Raw genomic sequence first — 12,882 nt, forward strand, 5'->3', positions numbered from 1 at the left:
TCTGCCTGCCCTCTCACTTCCTTGGCATCTCAGAACAGCTGGGCTGGAAGTGGGTGAATAATAATAATAATAATAATAATAATAACAACAACAACAACTAGCACTCACTCATGTTTAGCCCTGTGCTAAGTGTTGTGCTTTTATTAACTCACTCCTCACAGCAGTGCTAATGAGGTAGATGCTTTTTTTTTTTTTTTTTAATCTGAGACAGTCTCCCTCTGTTGCCCAGGCTGGAGTGCAGTGGTGTGATCCCGGCTCACTGCAGCCTTTGCTTCCCAGGTTCAAGTGATTCTCCTGCCTCAGCCTCCTGAGTAGCTGAGACACCAGGCACCCGCCATCACTCCTGGCTCATTTCTGTATTTTGAGTAGAGACGGGATTTCATCATGTTGGCCAGGCAGGCCTCAAAACTCCTGACCTCAAGTTATCCACCTGCCCTGGCCTCCCGAAGTGCTGGAATTACCGGCATGAGCCACTGTGCCTGGCTGAGGTAGATACTATTATTATCCCATTTTACGGATGAGGAAACTGAGGCACAGAGAGGTCAAGTCACTTGTCCAAGGATATGCACCTTGGGAAATGCAGATTGGATTCTAATCCTTACTGTACACCAGGCACTGTTTTAAGTTTTTTCTTCTTCTTCCTTTTTTTTTTTTGTTTTTTGGTCTTTTTTGTTGTTAAACTTTTTTCCTGTCATTTTTTATCTCAAAATAGCATCTGTCTTAATTAAGGGCTTTATATGTGTTAACTTTGAATCCTTACGATAGCAGTGAGATTGTCTCCATTCAACAGATGGGGGCCAGGCTCAGTGGCCCAAACCTGTAATCCCAAAAAAAAAAAAAAAAAAAAAAAAAAAAAAAAAAAAAAAAATAGCATCTGTCTTAATTAAGGGCTTTATCTGTCCTTACACCCCCCACACATCTCCATAGCACTTTGGGAGGCCGATTGGCATGGGGGGCTCATCATCTAAGGATCATCTAAGGTCAGGAGTTCAAGACCAGCCTGGCCAACATGGTAAACCCTGTCTCTACTAAAATACAAAAATTAGCCAGGTATGTGATGGCGGGCGCCTGTAATCCCAGCTACTCAGAGGCTGAGGCAGGAGAATCGCTTGAATGTGGGAGGCGGAGGTTGCAGTAGCCGAGATTGCACCACTGCCCTCCAACAGGGTGGTGGGTGACAGAGCAAGACTCGGTCTCAGAAAAAACAGATGGGGAAGCTGAGGCATAGAGAGGTGAGATTCTTTTTGCTTAGGGTTGGCCACATCAAGTCAGAGCCAGGATTCTAACTCAGTTCTGACTGAGTTTCAAACCCGTCATTTAAACTCTGCAGTGTGTGGATCTGTTCCTAACTTGTCTCCCTCCCAGGGCTCCCTATCTTCAGTTTTTTTCTCATCCTGCCAGAATCTGCCTCTATGGCCCAGCTCTGTCTGCTCAGGTGCCCTCTCTGAGAGCAGTCAGGGGCTCAGTGCTGCATTCAGAACCTCCGGTCTCCAGGCGCCTTCCCAGAATCGGCTTCCTTCCCTCCTCCTGACCCCCTCTGCTGTAACTGGGCCTGAGTACACGCTGTTCCTTGAACACCCTGCTGTCATCCTGCCTCCATGCATTGCTCAAGCCGTTCCCACTGCCCAGCATACTCTTGCTTCCTTCTCCCTTAATTTTGAAATCCCATCTGACCGTAAAGGCTCAGCTTCCTTTCTCTCTTTCCTCCTTCCTTCCTTCTCACCATGCTGTCCTTCTTTTTTTTTAATTGTGTTCCTTTTCTTTTTCTTTTTTTTGCTAGGGACGGGGTCTCGCTCTCTTGCCCAGGCTGGCCTTGAACTCCTGGGCTCCAGCGATCCTCCTGCCTTGGCCTCCCAAAGTGCTCGAATTACAGGTGTGCTATGCTGTTCTTCTACTCAGACAAAAATCACTCCCTAAGCCCCTACTATGTGTTTTGTCCTATGTTAACTTTGCTGGGGAAACAGCAGTGACCAAGACACTCATGGAGCTCCCAGGCCCATGAGAGACAGACCTATCAGCAGACAGTCACAGTTCAGAGTGGTCAGGAGGATGTGTGAGCCCAGAGGAGGTCACTGGCCAGACATAGGGTATCAGAGAGGGCTTCCTGGAGGACAGGGCATATAAGCTGAGGCCATTGTGAAAAAAGTCTGAGAAAGCCCAGATAAGCCATCAGATCTAACTTTTTTTTGTGGAGGTGGTGGTGAGGGACCGGAGTTTCACTCTGTTGCCCAGGCTGGAGTGCAATGGCGAGATCTTGGCTCACTGCAGCCTCGGCCTCCCAGATTCAAGTGATTCTCCTGCCTCGGCTTCCCAAGTAGCTGGGACTACAAGCGCACGCCACCACACCTGGCTAATTTTTATATTTTTAGTAGAGACAGGTTTTCACTATGTTGGCCAGGCTGGTTCTGAGCTCCTGACCTGAGGTGATCCGCTCACTTCAGCCTCCCAAAGTGCTGGGATTACAAGCATGAGCCACTGTGCCTGGCCCAGAGCTAGCATAAAACAGAGAGAAGATATTAAATTTATGACTAAGGGGCCAGGTTCACTGCAGCCTTTGCTTCCTGGGTTCAAGTGATTCTCCTGCCTCAGCCTCCTGAGTAGCTGAGACACCAGGCGCCCGCCACCACTCCTGGCTCATTTCTGTATTTTGAGTAGATTATAGGCTCATGCCTATAATCCCAGCACTTGGGGAGGCTGAGGTGGGAAGATTGCTTGAGCCCAGAAATTTGAGACCACCCTGGGCAACATAGTGAGACCTCGTCTCTACTAAAAGGAAAAAAGAATTAGCCAGGTGTGGTGGTATATGCCTGTTTTCCAGCTAGTCGGGAGGCTAAAGCAGGAGGATCACTTGAGCCTGGGAGGCAGAGGTTGCAGTGAGCCACGATCACACCTCTGCACTCCAGCCTGGGCAACAGAGTGAGATCCTGTCTCCAAAAAAAAAAAAAAAAAAAAATTACGATTAAAAAAGTCTCGACTAACATCCTTCAGTCCAAGCATCAAAGAATGTTTCTGGAGCATCTTTTGTGTGCCAGGCCATGTGCTGGGGACATAATCATAACCATGACAACCCCAGTCTCTGCCCTCATGAGCTTGTAGTGCAGCAAGAGTACAGGGGATAAGCTCCAAGGCACTGGGATCCAACCAGAGGTAGAACCCCAGCGCTGTGTGGGGTGATGCTAGGTAAGTGGTTTCACCTCTCAGACCCTCTGTTTCCTCCTCTGTAACACTGAGACCATAATCTCCCTGGGGTTGTGTTTTTAGAAATTAAGTAGGTTGTGGCACACTAAGTCTTTGTCATTGTGCCTGGAATGTTCCAGGTACTTAGTAAACAGGAACCTTTATTAATCATCTTTTCCCCAGGGCTGGCAGCTGGATTGGGGAGGGACTAGCCCTTCCTGAACCCTGAAGTCCAACACCCTGACTCCCTCTCAAGCTTCCCACTGTCCCAGAGATGTCTGCTAGGTGGCTGGGTTCTGAGGGGGCTGGAGAGATGAACACGCCCCTGATCCTGGGGTAGGAGGGGGATGAGCCATACAACTTCCTTCTCTGGAGGTGACCTACTCTCCCAGTACTTGCTAAGGGACTTGACGTGCTTGTGGAGCACAGAAGGTATTCCTGTGTGTGTATATATGTTCATGAATCAGACACTACCCCGTCTCAAAAAGCTCATAGTGGCCGGGCGCGGTGGCTCACGCCTGTAATCCCAGCACTTTGGGAGGCTGAGGCGGGCAGATCACAAGGTCAGGAGATTGAGACCATCCTGGCAAACATGGTAAAACCCCGTCTATACTAAAAATACAAAAAAAAATTAGCCGGGTGTGGTGGCAGGCGTCTGTAGTCCCAGCTTCTCAGGAAGCTGAGGCAGGAGAATGGCATGAACCCAGGAGGTGGCAGAGCTTGCAGTGAGCGGAGATCGCACCACTGCACTCCAACCCGGGTGACAGAGCGAAACTCCGTCAAAAAAAAAAAAAAAAAAAAAAAAAGCTTATAATTTAGTCAGCATGATACAACAAAATCCCTGTTTTCTGTTTGCTTCTCTAGTTTTCTTTCTTTCATATTTTTTTGAGTCAGGGTCTCGCTCTGTCACCCAGGTTGGAGTGCAGTGGCACAATCACTGCTCACTGTAGCCTCGCCCTCCTGGGCTCAAGTGATCCTCCCGCCTCAGCCTCCTAAGTTGGGGCTACAGGTGCATGCCACCACGCCTGGCTAATTTTTAAATATTTTGCAGAGACGGGGTCTTACTATGTTGCCCAGGCTGGCCTCAATCTCCTGGGCTCAGTGATCCTCCCACCTTGGTTTCCCAGTGTTGAGATTTACAGGCGTAAGTCACTGTACCCACTGCTTCTGTGGTTTCCTTTGTTCTCTGTCTCTTTCTTTCTCTACTTCTATTCATCTTTTTCTTTTTATCATTACTTTGTATCTTTCTCTTGTAGTCTTCCTATATTTGTTTTTCTTTGTTTGTTTGTTTCTTTGTTTTTGAGACAGTCTCGCTCTGTTGCCCAGGCTGGAGTGCAGTGGTGTGTTCTTGGCTCACCGCAACCTCCGCCTCCTGGGTTCAAACGACTCTGGTGCCTCAGCCTCCCGAGTAGCTGGGACTACAGGTGTGTACCACCACACCCGGCTAATTTTTGTGTTTTTAGTAGAGATGGGGTTTCACCATGTTGGCCAGGCAGGTCTCAAACTCCTGACCTCAGGTGATCTGCCTGCCTCAGCCTCCCAAAGTGCTGGGATTACAGGCATGAGCTACCACACCAGGCCTATTTCTTTCTCTTTTAGCAATTCTATACCTGTTTCTGCATTAGTCAGGGTAGGTCAGGATTTTCTGTAGTAACAAACAGCCCCCAAATCTTAGTGACTTAGAACAGCAAAGGATTATTTTGGTTTATATTACACATTGGTCACAGGTCAGTGGTGGGTCAGGGGCTCTGCTTCATGCTGTCTTCACTCAGGGGCCCAGGCTGAGGGAGCTTCCATTTCTCTTCTTACTCCCTCACCCACAGGGGAACAAACGTGGAGAGTCATAAACTGGTTCTTAAGGCTCCTACCCAAAAGTGACACACCTGCTCACAGTTTATTGGCCAAAGCAAGGCCAGGTGTGGTGGCTCACACCTATAATCCCTGCACTTTGGAGACCAAGATAGGAGGATTGCATGAGGCCAGGAGATAAAGACCAGCCTGGGCAACATAGCAAGATGTCGTAAAATAGACGGGCCTGGTGGTACATGCCTGTAGTCCTGGCTACTCAGGAGGCTGGGATGGGAGGATCGCTTGAGTTGGAGGTTACAGTGAGCTGTGATGGCGCCATTGTACTGCAGTCTGGGTGACAGAGTGACACCCAGTCTCTAAAAATGAAAACAAAACAAAACAAAAAAGCACAACAATCCCCAGTTCAGGAGGGCAGGGGAGTCCCTGGACTAGTAGCTGGAGCTATGTGGTAAACGTCTCTCATGACTGCCACAGTCTCTGTCGCTGTCCATGTCTCTCTGTCTGTCATCTGTGTCTGTTTCTGTCTGTCTCTGTGGTCCATCTCCATCCATCAACTCCTGCGTCTATCGTTTTCCCCAGAAGATCTGACCTGGTTTAGGGACAGAGATGGGGCTTTCAAGATTTGGGACTGGGCCCGACATAATGGCTCACACCTGTAACCCCAACACTTTGGGAGACTGAGGCAGGGAGATTGCTTGAGGTCAGGAGTTTGAGAGTAGCTTGGGCAACATGGTGAATCCCTGTCTCTACTAAAAGTACAAAAATTAACCAGGTGTGGTGGCATGCACCTGTAGTCCCAGCTACTCGGGAGGGTGAGGCAGGAGGATCACTTGAGCCTGGGAGGCAGAGGTTGCCGTTAGCCAAGATCGCATCACTATACTCCAGACTAGGTGACAGAGTGAGACCCTGTCTCAATTAAAAAAAAAAAAAGATTTGGGACTGTGTATGTGCAGTGGAAGATATAGGGGTTGGTCGTTATCACAACAAAACCTAGTCTATTCTTACTCATGAGATCCTTACTCATAAGAGAAAGACAGAGAGACATAGTGACAAAGAAAGTGATGACAGAGAGGGAGAAATGGACAAAGAATTTCCCATATTTTACTGAGGGCTTTAGGTGATCTTGTGATAGATGAACTAAGTGGGCCTCACTTACCCCAACAAGCCTGGGAACAGTGATCCCAGGAAGCCTCCAGCCCTGGAAAGACTGCGGGTCCCCCTTCGTTCCTGCTCATGGCAGCACCCCTAGCCCCTGCCTTCCCTGGCCTTGGCCCTGACCCCGCCCTGCTCTGCCCGCTACAGAGCAAACCTTGGAAGAAGCTGAAGACAGTTCTGAAGTATTCGCCCTTCGTGGTCTCCTTCCGAAAACACTACCCCTGGGTCCAGCTTTCCGGACATGCTGGTGAGTGGGGCGGTGGTGGGCGGGGCTGGGCAGAGTCTCCTGGGCCAGGGAAAGGGATGTTCTCTGTAGTTTAGTTCCCCCACCTAGTGATGGGCTTGGTGACAGTCCCTGCCTTATGGGACTGTTATGGGCAGTGCTTAGGCCTGGGCCTGGCCCTTTGTATGTCAGGAACAGAGGGCTATTCCCTGTTATGCTGGTGGAGAGAGGGAGCTTCAACTGTGGGGACAGATGTGCCTGGGCTCAAACCCTAGTTCTGCTCTGTATTCATGGGTGACTTTGGGCAAGTTACTTTGCTTTACTGGGCCTCAGCTGCCCCATTTGTTAACGTGGAGATAATGTTACGTCCCTTGCAGGGTTAACTGAAGAGTTAAAATCAAAATGTATATAAAGAGTGAGGCCGGGCACGGTGGCTTATGTCTGTAATCCCAGCACTTTGGCAGGCCAAGACAGGAGGATCGCTTGAGCCCAGGAGTTCAAGACCAACCTGGGCAATATAGTGAGACCCCGTTTCAATTAAAAAAAAAAGACTGGCTGAGCGCGGTGGCTCATGCCTGTAATCCCAGCACTTTGGGAGGCCGAGGCGGGTGGATCATGAGGTCAGGAGATTGAGACCATCTTGGCTAACACGGTGAAACCCCATCTCTACTAAAAATACAAAAAATTAGCTGGGCGTGGTGGCAGGTGCCTGTAGTCCCAGCTACTCGGGAGGCTGAGGCAGGAGAATGGCATGAACCCGGGAGGCGGAGCTTGCAGTGAGTGGAGATAGCACCACTGCACTCCAGCCTGGGCGACAGAGCAAGGCTCTGTCTCAAAAAATAAAAAATAAATAAAATAAAATAATTTTTTTTTTTTTTTTTTTTTTGAGACGGAGTCTCGCTCTGTCTCCCAGGCTGGAGTGCAGTGGCCGGATCTCAGCTCACTGCAAGCTCCACCTCCCGGGTCCACGCCATTCTCCTGCCTCAGCCTCCCGAGTAGCTGGGACTACAGGCGCCCGCCACCTCACCCGGCTAGTTTTTTTTTGTTTTTTTTTTTTTTTTTTTTTTGAGACGGAGTCTAGCTCTGTTGCCCAGGCTGGAGTGCAGTGGCCAGATCTCGAGCCACCGCGCCCGGCCCTTTTTTTTTGTATTTTTTAGTAGAGACGGGGTTTCACCGTGTTAGCCAGGATGGTCTCGATCTCCTGACCTCATGATCCACCCGTCTCGGCCTCCCAAAGTGCTGGGATTACAGGCTTGAGCCACCGCGCCCGGCCTAAAATAAAATAATTAAAAAACAAAACCCAAAAACCCCAAAACTTAGTGATGGTTAAAAAAAAAACTTAGTAGACTAAAACAACCATTTTATTAACCTCAAAAGTTTTGGGTCAGCAATTCAGACAGGATGGCAGGGATGGCTTTTCAATGCTCCACAATATCTGGGAACTCAGCTACGGACACCTGGAGGCTATAAGCTGAAAACTTTTGGAGGTTCATTCACTTACATGCCTGGTGATTGACGCTGGCTATCGGCTGGGGTCTCAGATGAGGCTGCCACCTGGAAAGCCTATACGTGGCTTTGCCATGTGGCTACTTGAGCTTCCTCACAGTATGGTGGCCTCAGAGTACTCAGATTTCTAACAAGACAGTTCAGGACTGCCTTGAAGGTAAGTGTCTCTGCCAACAGAAGTCATACAGTAGCACTTCTGCCATAAACCCTCCCATATTTAATGGGAGAGCAATATATTTTTTATGTATTCATTTAATTTTGACATAGGATCTCACTGTTGCCCAGGCTGGAGTGCAGTGGTGCAATCATAGCTCATTGTAGCTTTGAACTCCTGACCTCAAAGGATCCTCCCACTTCAACCTCCCAGAGTGTTGGAATTATAGGCATGAGCCACTGCACCCAGTTTGGGAGAGCAATTAAGAGTATACTCCTTGATGGGAAAATTGTAGAAGAGCAGGATCAGGAGTGAGTCTGAGACCCACTGAGATCAGGAGATACTGTCGTAGCCAACTTTGGAAAATGTAATCCAGGCTGGACATAATCACAGCACTTTGGGAGGCTGAGATGGGAGGATCATTTGAGGCCAGGAATTTGAGACCAGCCTGGGCAACATAGCAACACTCCCCTCACCCGGCATTACAATTAAAAAAAAAAAAAAATTAGCTGGGTGTGCTGGGGGTGCACATCTGTACTCCCAGCTACTCTGGAGGTTGAGGTGGATCACCTGAGTCTAGGAGCTTGAGGCTTCACTGAGCTATGATTGCACCACTGCATTTCAGCCTGGGTGACAGAGTAAGATCCTCTCAAATAAAAAAAGAAAAAGAAAATATAATCTGAAAATACAGCTTGCCACAAGAAGAAGTTAGAATTATTATAATCTATACTCTCTGCATGGTCCAGGAAATGCTTGATCTATAAATTAACTTAAATAGGCCCTGGTTGTTAGCACCTTGGGACTTCAGGCAGTAGCAAAAGCAAATCCACTCGAGAGTGATGCTCTGGACTTAGATCTCACAGGATTCCAATCACAGATGATCACATGTGTACAATCAAAAATTATAAAACACATGAGGACATCCTGTGCTGGGAACAGGACTTGGTTTAAGCAACAGAGAACAAAAATTGACCCTTTCCTTACCGGCCCCTGGCCAAGACTGTTAAGAGTTGCAGGCCGGGCGCAGTGGCTCACGCCTGTAATCCCAGCACTCTGGGAGGCCGAGACGGGCGGATCACGAGGTCAGGAGATCGAGACCATCCTGGCTAACACGGTGAAACCCCGTCTCTACTAAAAAATACAAAAAACTAGCCAGGTGAGGTGGCGGGCGCCTGTAGTCCCAGCTACTTGGGAGGCTGAGGCAGGAGAATGGTCTAAACCTGGGAGGCGGAGCTTGCAGTGAGCTGAGATCCGGCCACTGCACCCCAGCCTGGGCGACAGAGCAAGACTCTGTCTCAAAAAAAAAAAAAAAAAAAAAAAAAAAAAAAAAGAGTTGCAGGCCGGGCGCAGTGGCTCACGCCTGTAATCCCAGCACTCTGGGAGGCCGAGGCGAGTGGATCACCTGAGGTCAGGAGTTCAAGACCAGCCTGACCAGCAAGGTGAAACCCCATCTCCACTAAAAATACAAAAATTAGGTGGGCTTGGTGGTGTGCGCCTGTAATCCCAGCTACTTGCGGGGCTGAGGCCAGAGAATTGCTTGAACCCGGGAGACGGAGGTTGCAGTGAGCTGAGATTGCACCACTGCACTCCAGCCTGGGCAACAGAGTGGGACTCCATTTCAATAAAATAAAATCGGCCGGGCACGGTGGCTCACGCCTGTAATCCCAGCACTTTGGGAGGCTGAGGCGGGTTGATCACGAGGGCAGGAGATCGAGACCATCCTGGCTAACGTGGTGAAACCCCGTCTCTACTAAAAATACAAAAAAAATTAGCCGGGGTGTGGTGGCAGGCGCCTATAGTCTTAGCTACTTGGGAGGCTGAGGCAGAAGAATGTAGTAAACCGGGGAGGCGGAGCTTGCAGTGAGCCAAGATCACACCACTGCACTGCAGCCCGGGCAACAGAGCAAGACTCCATCTCAAAAATAAAATAAAATCTTAAAATCATTAAAAAAAAAAAAAGTTGCAGGGAGAAAGAGCATTGCAGGAGGGTCGAGCAAGATAATGGTGACCAGGATCTGACCTGAACAGGGAGCTGCGGGGAGGTTCTCTTCCTGATCCAGTTCCTGATCCTCTCATTTATTCTACCATCTTTAGGGAACTTCCAGGCAGGAGAGGATGGTCGGATTCTGAAACGTTTCTGTCAGTGTGAGCAGCGCAGCCTGGAGCAGCTGATGAAAGACCCGCTGCGACCTTTCGTGCCTGCCTACTATGGCATGGTGCTGCAGGATGGCCAGACCTTCAACCAGATGGAAGACCTCCTGGCTGACTTTGAGGGCCCCTCCATTATGGACTGCAAGATGGGCAGCAGGTGGGGCTGGGGCAGCCCTGACGCAGGGGTGGAGGGCAGGGGGTGGGCATTATTGAAAATACTGGCCAGGCGCGGTGGCTCACACCTTTAATCCTAGTGCTTTCGGAGGCTGAGGCGGGTGGATCACATGAGGTCTGGAGTTCCAAACCAGCCTGGCCAACATGGTGAAACCCTGTCTCTCTACTAAAAATACAAAAAAATTAGCCGAGTGTGGTGGCGCATGCCTGTAATGCCAGCTACTTAGGAGGCTGAGGCAGGAGAATTGCTTGAACCTGGGAGGTGAAGGTTGCAGTGAGCTGAGATCGAGCCATTGCACTCCAGCCTGGGCAACAAGAGTGAAACCCTGTCTCAAAAGAAAGAAAGAAAGAAAGAAAGAAAACAGTGCCAAGTTCATTTTCAAAGTGGTTGTACCAGTGTACCTTCCCACCACCATGTATGATTCTCACCGGTGCTTGGTACTGTCTGTTTTATTAACTTAAACCATTCCAATGGGTTTGGAATAGGATCCCTTTTTTTTTTTTCTCTTTGAGACAGAGTCTTACTCTGTCGCCCAGTCTGGAGTGCAGTGACATGATGTCACTGCAACCTCCACTTCCTGGGTTCAAGTGATTCTCCCGTGTAAACCCCCCAAGTAGCTGGGATTCCAGGCGTCCGCCACCACACCTGGCTAATTTTTGTATTATTAGTAGAGATGGAGTTTCACCATGTTGGCCAGGCTGGTCTGGAGTTCCTGACTTCAGATGATCCACCCACCTCGGCCTCCCAGAGTGCTGGGATTATAGGCATGAGCCACTGAGTCTGGTCTGCAAGAAGTGAACTCTAATTACTTTCTCAAGCTGGGCTCAGTGGCTCTCACCTATAATCCCAACGCTCTTGGAGGCTATATACACACACACACACACACACACACACATACACACACGCACAGATACACACACAGTCTTCAAATCTCCCATTTCACTCTTTTAGTAGTCTTTTGATAAACATATTTTGATAAACAAAATAGTATTTGTATTATTATTATTTTTTGAGACAGAGTCTCGCTGTGTTGCCCCAGCTGAAGTACAGTAGCATGCTCATAGCTCGCTGTAGCCTTGAACTCCTAGGCTCAGGCAGTCCTCTCACCTTAGCCTCCAGAGTAGCTGGGACTATAGGTATGTCCCACCAGGTTTGGCTATATTTTATTTTTTATAGAGACATGGTCTCCCTGTACTGTCCAGGACGGTCTTGAACTCCTGAACTCAAGTGATCCTCCTTCTTCTGCCCCCTGAGTAGCTGGGACTATAGGTGCATACTGTCACACTTAGCTAATTTTCAACTTTTTTTTTTTGTCTTTTTTTTTTTTTTTTTCCTTTTTGTGGAGAACGGGGTCTCGCTATATTACCCAGGCAGGTCTCGAACTCCTGGGCTCAAGCTGTCCTCCTGCCTCTGCCTCCCTGAGAGCTGGGATTACAGGCGTGAGCCACCGCGCCCGGCCTAATTTTCAACTTTTTGTAGAGACAGGCTGTTTAGAAAAGCTCTGAAACCCTGCTTTTCCGTTCTCACACCACTGCCACAACAATGACAGCACAGAAGGCTTCTGTGACCAAATGTGTCGGTTTTTTAACCCCACTCACCAAGCAACAGACACCAGCTGGATGTCCTCCAATTCAATTCCCACACCATCTACCTGGAAATAGTGTCAGATTCCACAGGTTGGGGACTCAGTCCCCAAGACTGCCCCCCAGCTATAGACACCAGTCATAAGTCCAGGCCTTCGGAACTTCTGACTGATTGGCTCCAAGTTGGAGTTCCCATGTCCTCCTCTTTGGGTTCAAATAATTTGCTGGAGTGGCTCAAAGAACTCAGGGGAACACTTACTTACCTTTACTGGTTTAATATAATGCAGGGGTCCCCAACCCCTAGGCCGCGGCCCAGTCCCTGTCCATGACCTCTTAGGAACAGGGCCCCACTGCCCCACCGTAGGAGGCCAGTGAGCGTTACCGCCTGAACTCCACCTCCTGTCAGACCAGCTGTGGCAGGAGATTCTCTGGAGGGCTAACCCTGTTGTGAACTGTGCCTGCAAGGGATCTAGATTGTATGCTCCTGTGAGAATCTAACTGATGCTCGATGAGCTGAGGTAGAACAGTTTCATCCAGAAACCATCCCCCTCACAGTCTATGGGAAAAATTGTCTTCTACAAAACCAGTCCCTGGTGCCAAAAAGGTTGGGTGCTGCTACAAAGGATACTGCAAAAGATGAAGAGATGTGTAGAGCAAGGTATGGGGAAAGGGGTGTGGAGGGTTTTTTTGTTTTGTTTTGTTTTGTTTTGTTTTGTTTTGAGACGGAGTCTTGCTCTGTCACCCAGGCTGGAGTACAGTGGCCAGATCTCAGCTCACTGCAAGCTCCTCCTCCTCTCGGGTTCACGCCATTCTCCTGCCTCAGCCTCCCGAGTAGCTGGGACTACAGGCACCCGCCACTTCGCCCGGCTAGTTTTTTGTATTTTTTAGTAGAGACGGGGTTTCACCGTGTTAGCCAGGATGGTCTCGATCTCCTGACCTCGTGATCCGC

The sequence above is a fragment of the Macaca thibetana genome, chromosome 19 (genome assembly GCF_024542745.1).
Source record: "Macaca thibetana thibetana isolate TM-01 chromosome 19, ASM2454274v1, whole genome shotgun sequence".
NCBI classification, from domain to species: Eukaryota; Metazoa; Chordata; class Mammalia; order Primates; family Cercopithecidae; genus Macaca; species Macaca thibetana.